Source organism: Hippopotamus amphibius, chromosome 7, assembly GCF_030028045.1.
Source record: "Hippopotamus amphibius kiboko isolate mHipAmp2 chromosome 7, mHipAmp2.hap2, whole genome shotgun sequence".
In the NCBI taxonomy this organism is placed as follows: domain Eukaryota; kingdom Metazoa; phylum Chordata; class Mammalia; order Artiodactyla; family Hippopotamidae; genus Hippopotamus; species Hippopotamus amphibius.
Window position 1 is genome coordinate 3,734,311 of NC_080192.1, and position 7,363 is coordinate 3,741,673.

Here is a 7,363-nt window from a genome sequence, read left to right on the forward strand (position 1 = left end):
GTGGATACTTGCCCTTCCAGTGATTTCTCAAATGTGACTCTTTCTGGAGTCGGCCCCAGACACGCACATGTCATTCATGGAAGAGGCTGCACCTGGGGGCACCTGGTGGACGCTGCCCATCCACCTGGGAACTTCAGAACTTAACATGGGGCTGAGACCATAGAGGTGGCAGAGGTGGGCAGGGCAGCCTAGGGCTGGCTGGGGCGGCGTGTGAAGCGGGTGTTCAGAGCCACAGATAATTGTCAGCTTATGTACCTAGGCTGCCAGTTCGTCCCCAGGGCCCACAGTTTGCCTCATCTGGGGAAAAATCCACCTGCCAACGAAGCCCAAGATCCTTTCCCAGAAGGGGTATTTTCCCAGGAACAAGCATTTCTTCCCCCACGACCTAGGCTGGTCAGCCGTGCACACTCCAGCCAGGCACCGAAGTTCCATCAGGGCTCAGCGCCAGGGTGCCTGCTGCAGTAGGTACCCCTCGGTGACACGAAAGCTCCTCACTCAAAGGCCGGGCCCTTTCCGGGGGAGGGAAGCTGCCTGTACTTTCCAGAGGCATCCTCAGTGGGGGACTCCATTCCTGAGCTGCAAGCACTTTGTATTTCCAGGACTGGAACAATGTATCCAGAGCTGCACGGGTTCCTGAAGCTTGAACCCACCCATTGGCTTCCTGGTGTGTGGTCACTGGTGCTCACTTTGTCCCCAAAGGGGATGGCACCCTAGCTCCGTCAAAAAGCGCCAGGACCTTGTTTGGCGTGGCTTCACGGGTGTAATAGCGTGTGCAGTCACCCCATACTCTATGCTCTGCTGTCCCGGTCTTAAAGTTCTTTTTTTTTTAATCAGTGTTTTTATTTATCAATATATTTTTTATTTTTGACAATTTACAATGTGTGAATTTCTGCTATACAGTTATACATGTAGACATTCTTTTTTTAAAGTATTGTCTTCCACCATGGTTTATCATAGGTTATTGAATATAGGTCTCTGTGCTCTACAGTAGGACCTTGTTTTTTAAAAACTTCTTAATCTAGGGGGTCCCACATTTTCATTTTGCCCTGGATCCTGGGCTGTTGCCTACTTTGGCTGTTGGTTAACAGGGTCCTGGGTTTAAAAAACAACAACAACAAAAAAAAACATGATTTTTATATTTCTTTTACTAAATTCTGTTTACAGAAATAATTTCAGATTCTATCTAAACAAGATAAAATATTTGAATGAAAGATCATTGTATTTAGGAAAAATGTTCACCTTGAAGAGGCAGGAAGTTGTTATGGAAATAGCACAGCTCTGAGATTGGAATCATCCACGTTCAGCCCCCAGCTCTGCCAGGTGGGTGCTGTGTACCGACTCAGGGCCTCGACTCTCGTGTGCAGGGGTGACAGCTCCCACCGGTGGGGTGATCTAAGGAGCCAGGAAGGTGGGAGAGTTTGGCAGAATATCACCACATGCCAGATACTCAATAAAAATACCCTGGATCATCATGTTATATCATTTGACATGAAGGCTTAGGTGAAGTTTGGCTACTTTTAATGAGCGTATTTTGTCCCTTCTTGCTATGAAGAAATACAGACTACACAATGTTACAGAAAGTTTGGAGACAGATAAAGATATAAATATAGATGTAGATATAGATATAGAGAAAGTAAGCATGTCTCTCAATCCCTTTAATCCAAAACCACCTTTGGCCACTCACATTACAGTTTATTTCTTTACAAAAATAGACATACAAATACATTTCATTTAAGAAAACTCTTCTTTTCACCCATCAACTTTTGCCCCATCCCTAACCAAGCAGGACTAATGGCCCCACATTGTGAACTAAATCCAGGCTGACCACAGTTCAGTGCAGCTTCACACACAGGTACAAACCCAGTCTCCACCGCCACCTGCTCCCAAGGACCATACACTGTGACATCTACAGTCACGAAAGTGCTGGGTGATAAAAACTCTACATCACAAAATGTCCTTAACCTGCTGCTGCCTCATCTTTCCCATTTGTGACTTGGTTAAAAAAACATTTTTAACAGTTTCGGCCTCTTGTTTTTAATTTCCACATTCTGTTGTAGAATCTGCTCAGTCAGGGAGGGGAAAGAAACCCGGTCAATCAGGTCTCCTCCCGGCACCTTTGTGAGGCCAGCTGGTTGGAGGGGAGGGGCTCGATGGGGGGGGGGGGGTCCTAGCAGCTTCAAATACAGGCAGAGCCCTGTGCTCAGAGAAGCCCACGTTTAACCACTAAGCCCAGCTGACAGGTCCACCGAGATTATAAATCCTACAATAACCCGGAGCAGACAGCAGGCACAGGAACAACACAGCCCCTGACCCCCAAACCCACGCTGCATTAATGAGCTATTTGGGGCCCAGAAGCTCCTGGGAACTGAAGTTTGAAGGCAGTGAGAATCCAGGCGTGGGGCCAGGTCTGAGCTGCCTGCGGCTACTGGCTGAATGACTCTGGACAAGTCACTTCTCCGCTCAGTCTCCCCCAGTTTGGAGGGAGTGGTGGTGATCAACAACAGCTGCAACCTCCTAGGGCCGCTGGGCCGGGAGACACGCCACAGCTCAGTTACTGGCACCGGATCTGCCACCCCCTCGCCCCTACCAGTCCCTGCAGATCTCAGCGAGGAGGGCCTCGTGCAGCAGGGAAAGTGGCCCTGGAGCAGAGACCAGAACCCCCCCTCCCCTCGCCAGCAGGCACATGCGGGAGGGGGACTTGGAGCCACAGGTTCCTGTCACTCAAAACGGGAGGGTCTGGCTTCCCAGCCACCTAAGCTGGCCCAGGGACCGTGCTTCTCTCTGCGTCCGTAGTGCCCAGTGGGCATGGCAGCCCTCAAGAATAACCCAGCACAGAAACTGGGCCAAAGGACCGGGGCAGGGAGCCCCACCTCACACGCCCATCGTCTGCTCCCGCCTTCCAGGCAGTTCCCTTTCGCTGGACCCGGGCATTGTCCGGAGCCTAGTCCTGCGTCCCTGGCCGGCTACAGCTGGAAGAAAGGAAAGGAGATCTGTTTGTTTTGATTTAATTTGTTTATAAAATAAAAGTGTTTATTATAGAAAATTTAGAAATATAGAAAAGCACAAAAAAGAAAACAAAAATTACCCATGAGATAATTACCAGGTACATTTTGATGAAAGTCATTTTGGTATATTTCCAAACCATATACGTATCTGTACTCTGTGTGTCTCTCTGTGTGTGTGTGTGTGTGTGTGTGTGTGTGTGTGTGTGTGTGAGATCACACTATAGGTTATTTCACAATCTTTTTGTTTAATATGTTTTGAGCATTTTATGTGATTAAATTTTATTCTTTCCGAGATTTGAAAAATAAAATCTTAAATACCATTAATTTGAAAAATCAGCTTTCCTGAGGTATAATTTCCATGCAATAAGATCCCTTTCACTTTACTGTTCAATGAGTTTTGACAAATGTATTCACCCCTGTAACCACCATTACAATCAAGAAAGAAAATACCATCACCACAAAATGTCCCCTGGCAGGCAATCTTAGCCTCCTTGGCCCCAGGCAAGCACAGATCTGAATCCTACCGCTATAGATGTTTTACTTTTTTTTTTAATTAATTTATTATTTTTTGGGGGTACACCAAGTTCAATTATCTGTTTTTATACACATATCCCCATATTCCCTCCCTCCCTCAAGTCCCCCCCACCCTCCTGGTCCCAGTCCTCTAAGGCATCTTCCATCCTCGAGTTGAACTCCCTTTGTTATACAACAACTTCCCACTGGCTATCTACAGTTGGTAGTATATATATGTCTGTGATGTTTTACTTTAATTTAATATAAATGGGATCACAGAGTGTGGACTCTCTCAGCATAGCTGACGTTCATCTATGTCCATCAATATGTCCACTGACAGCTCACTCCTCTTTACTGTTTTATATTATCCCACTGTATGCCTATCACAGCTTGTTTACCTGTTCAGCTGTTGGTGGACAACTGAGTTGTTTCTGATGTTTTGGCTATTGTGAATAGAACTTTGTGAATGCTAATTTTTTTCTTTTTTTAACAATGTCACTGGCACAGGTTAAGTACCCATCATGTGGATGTAGCCTGTGTACTTCTTGCATGGAGCACTGGGAGAGCTGCACAGTAGTCCATCCTATAATTTTTGCCACTATTGTTGGACATGTAGTTTCTTTAAAGTTTTTGCTATTACAAACAATGCTGCTGGGGGGACTTCCCTGGTGGTCCAGTGGTTAGGACTCCACGCTTCCACTGCAGCAGGGATGGGCTTGATCCCTGGTCGGGGAACTAAGATCCTGCATGCTTCTCAGCAAAAAAAAAAAAAGAAAAGAAAAAAAAATGCTGCTGGAACATCTTTATACTGACAGTTTCACATGTGGCTATGCTGCTTTCCTGAAGATAAATTCCCAGAAGCAGGAGTGTTAGGTCAAATGGGGTCCATACTCTTAAGGCCCTCGCCACACGAGGTCAGGACTTTTAGGCATGTTCTTATCCATTCCCCACCCCCCCCAACCATTTACTTGTCGTACTAATGACAGGCATCACGATCCCCATTGTTCAGACGGGAAAACCAAGGGCTGGAGAGATGAAATGACCAGCCAGAGGCCACGGAGCTGGTTAAGTACAGAGCTGGGAGGAAATCCCAACCTCTGAGCCCTATACTCTTCCAGGACCACTTCCTGCCTCACTCTCACGCATCTGCCTGTGTCAGAAATGCTCAGAATTTTCCCACAAAGAGTTCCATGAAAATCAAATTGCAAGCTGAGAGATGAAAGGCAGCCTCGTGCTAATTAGTCTGGCTTTGGTTTGGTCCGTCCACTGCGCCTGGCTGTGTGTGACTGTCTCCGTTTTCAGACACCCGCACGTTGGCACACTCACGCCCACCCACACCAGCGGCGGCCAGTCCAGACGACCCGGTCCAGGTCCTCCTTCCAAACTGCCTTCAGAGCTGGGAGCCACAGGTCTCCTGACTCTGCAGTCATGGCACATTCTGGCACTGGATGGGGGCCCTGGCTTGGCTTCCGCACATCTACTAGCCAACTTGGCCCAAAGGACATCTGGTTATTTCCCAAAATCAAAACTCCTCCGAGGACAAAGATCAGGCTGCTGGGGTGATTCAAAAGAATGATCCATTCCCGAGATGACTGCTTCCAAAGAGGTGTCGCAGCTGGTCTGGGGGTAGCTGAGCCCTGGTGCTCATACAGTGCTGGGCGGAGGACGGGGTATGTGGAGGTGCTCTGTGAAGTACAGGAATCCTGGGTATTTGTAGAGGGTTCTCAGGCCACTCTGGGAGCTGTGGAAACAGCTCACCACCGAAACTGAGACATACTTTGATTTCTTTCACTTATTAATTGGTTCTGTGTCTGACAGGGCTATACTTATTATCTTATTTAATCCTCAACAACCAAATATTGTTATCCCCATTCTACAGATGAAAAAACTAAGGCTCAGAGAGGGTAAGAAACTTGCTTGAGGTCACATAGCAGTGTGCACTCAGTCTCAGTGTGCCTACTCTTTGCAGACATCAGGCCCCAGCCTCTCTTCTGAGTTAGAGAGGTCTCTGCCCCTGTGTGTGGCTAGTAGGCCCCCACAAAACACAATTCATCTGAGGCTAGCTCAAGCAGAACCCAAGATGATTCTCAAGTGCTTGTAAGATACAAATGCTCCAGATTCCCTCTCCTTTTCCCCTCCCAAATCCTGTTCAGGTTCCTGAGGGGCTTCCTTCCTGGGACCACACCCTAGTCTTGCCCCATTGCTGAGTGGACCCCTTAACACCCTGTTCCTGTCCCCATTTAAGCATGTGGGAGCTGCGCCCTGAGTGCAGGCACAAAATAATCACCTGTTCTCAGCCCTGGGCCAGGGGCCTCCCTGCTCTTGAAGCCAGGAGGGCTAAGAAGGCCTTTGTCCATGGGAGAAGAAACCAGGAAAGGAAGAGCCCATCCTCTCAGAAAACATGTGTTTTCTGTTTACAGACGGGCCTGTCCAGTTCCCATGCTTTGTTCTTTAATATGGAGCCAAAAAAAAAAAATCAAATGTGCAGCTTCCTCTCTGAGGTACGTTTGGAGGCTGGAAAATCTGGATTGCTGCAGGGGCGCCGCCGTGCTGGGCCTCGAGCTGACCCAGGCTGAGGCCTTGTGTCCTATCTACTGCCAATGTCCAGCATCACGTGGCCTTCGTATACCAACCTGGAAAGCCACGTGGAAAACAAAATGCCCCCCGGTGTCCCCCAGGAAGCAGGTGGGTGCAGATGGGAGAGGCAGGCAGCCTTTCTTCAACACAGTCCGTGTGTGTGTGTGTGTGTGTGTGTGTGTGTGTGTGTGTTTGTGTGTGTGTGAACACCCTGGGATGCCCTCACTCACACCTCTCGGCCTTGCGCCACTAGCATGGGTGACCCTGTCCAACACACCCACCATCCCGGAACCACCTGATTTTTCACACCCTCTTCTCAGATGCTGGACCAAGAGTGTCCTTCCTAACACCTGAAGCAAAGTGGTCCCGTGTACCAGGTGGGTGTTAACGTGGATGGGATCTCCAGACTCCTGGGGCAGAGCTCGTGGATGCCGGGCACCTTCAGAGTGGGGAGGGGCTCCGCTTCAGGTGGAGGATCTACCTGCCGGGGATGAGGCGGCAGTGAGCTGGGTAAGGAGGCGCTGGCAGCCAGCTGTGCCTACTGCCAGGAAGCTTAGCAGAGCAGCCAGGTCAGCACAAAGCGTAAAAGTCTGAGATCCACCATCGGAGGTCTGGGCCCCCGCGCAGGCTGCGCGCCTTCGCCTGAGAAGCCTCAGACGAGCCTCCTCTCTGATCGCAGCCCCTCCTCTGGGACAGGAGGTGGCCGCTCACCAGTCCCTAATGGAGCTGCTGGAGGAATCATGAGAGGCTGCAAAGGCACAGGGCCCTGGCCCGCCTGGCACTGGCTTCAGGCCTTCCCGCTCTGAAGCGGCACCGCGCGCGGACGCAGCCCCGGCTCGCACAGCTCCGGGTCAGGGCCGAGGCACGGCCAGCGCCAGGCAGGACGCCGCAAGCCCCGACGCGGGGCGGAGCGCGGCGCGGCCGGGGGCGAGTCGCCTCGCGGGGCCCGGCCTGCTCACCGCAGACGCCGCAGCCCGCGGCCCGCCCAGTCGCGCTGCGTCCCGGGCAGCCGCTCGGAAGGGGCCGGGCCGGGCCGGCGCGCTCTGACCCGCCCGCAGCGCGCGTCCCCGGGGCCCGGCCGGCCCGCCCTGCGCTGATGCCGGCCCCTGCTGTGCGGCCTCCTCCGCGCCCTGCCAGCGCGGGGCCCGGCGCCCCCGGCCTCGCCGGCCGTCCGCCCTTCCGTCCCGCTCCGGAAGCCAGGACCGGCGCGACGGGCGGCGCGGACGCAGCGTGGCGGCGGGAGGGCGGGGCCTACGTCCCCGGGGGCG

The 7,363-nt window shown here is 51.5% G+C and overlaps 1 long non-coding RNA gene across 1 annotated transcript; it reads right to left on the reverse strand.

Annotated features, from left to right (window-relative positions):
• Window positions 1-977: 977 nt before the first annotated feature.
• Window positions 978-6,979, reverse strand: LOC130857010 (uncharacterized). The gene is made up of 3 exons (XR_009054735.1): window positions 2,871-6,979; window positions 1,240-1,392; window positions 978-1,092 (listed from the first exon to the last, which is right to left on the reverse strand). It is a non-coding gene; the product is annotated as an uncharacterized LOC130857010 (long non-coding RNA).
• Window positions 6,980-7,363: the final 384 nt, after the last annotated feature.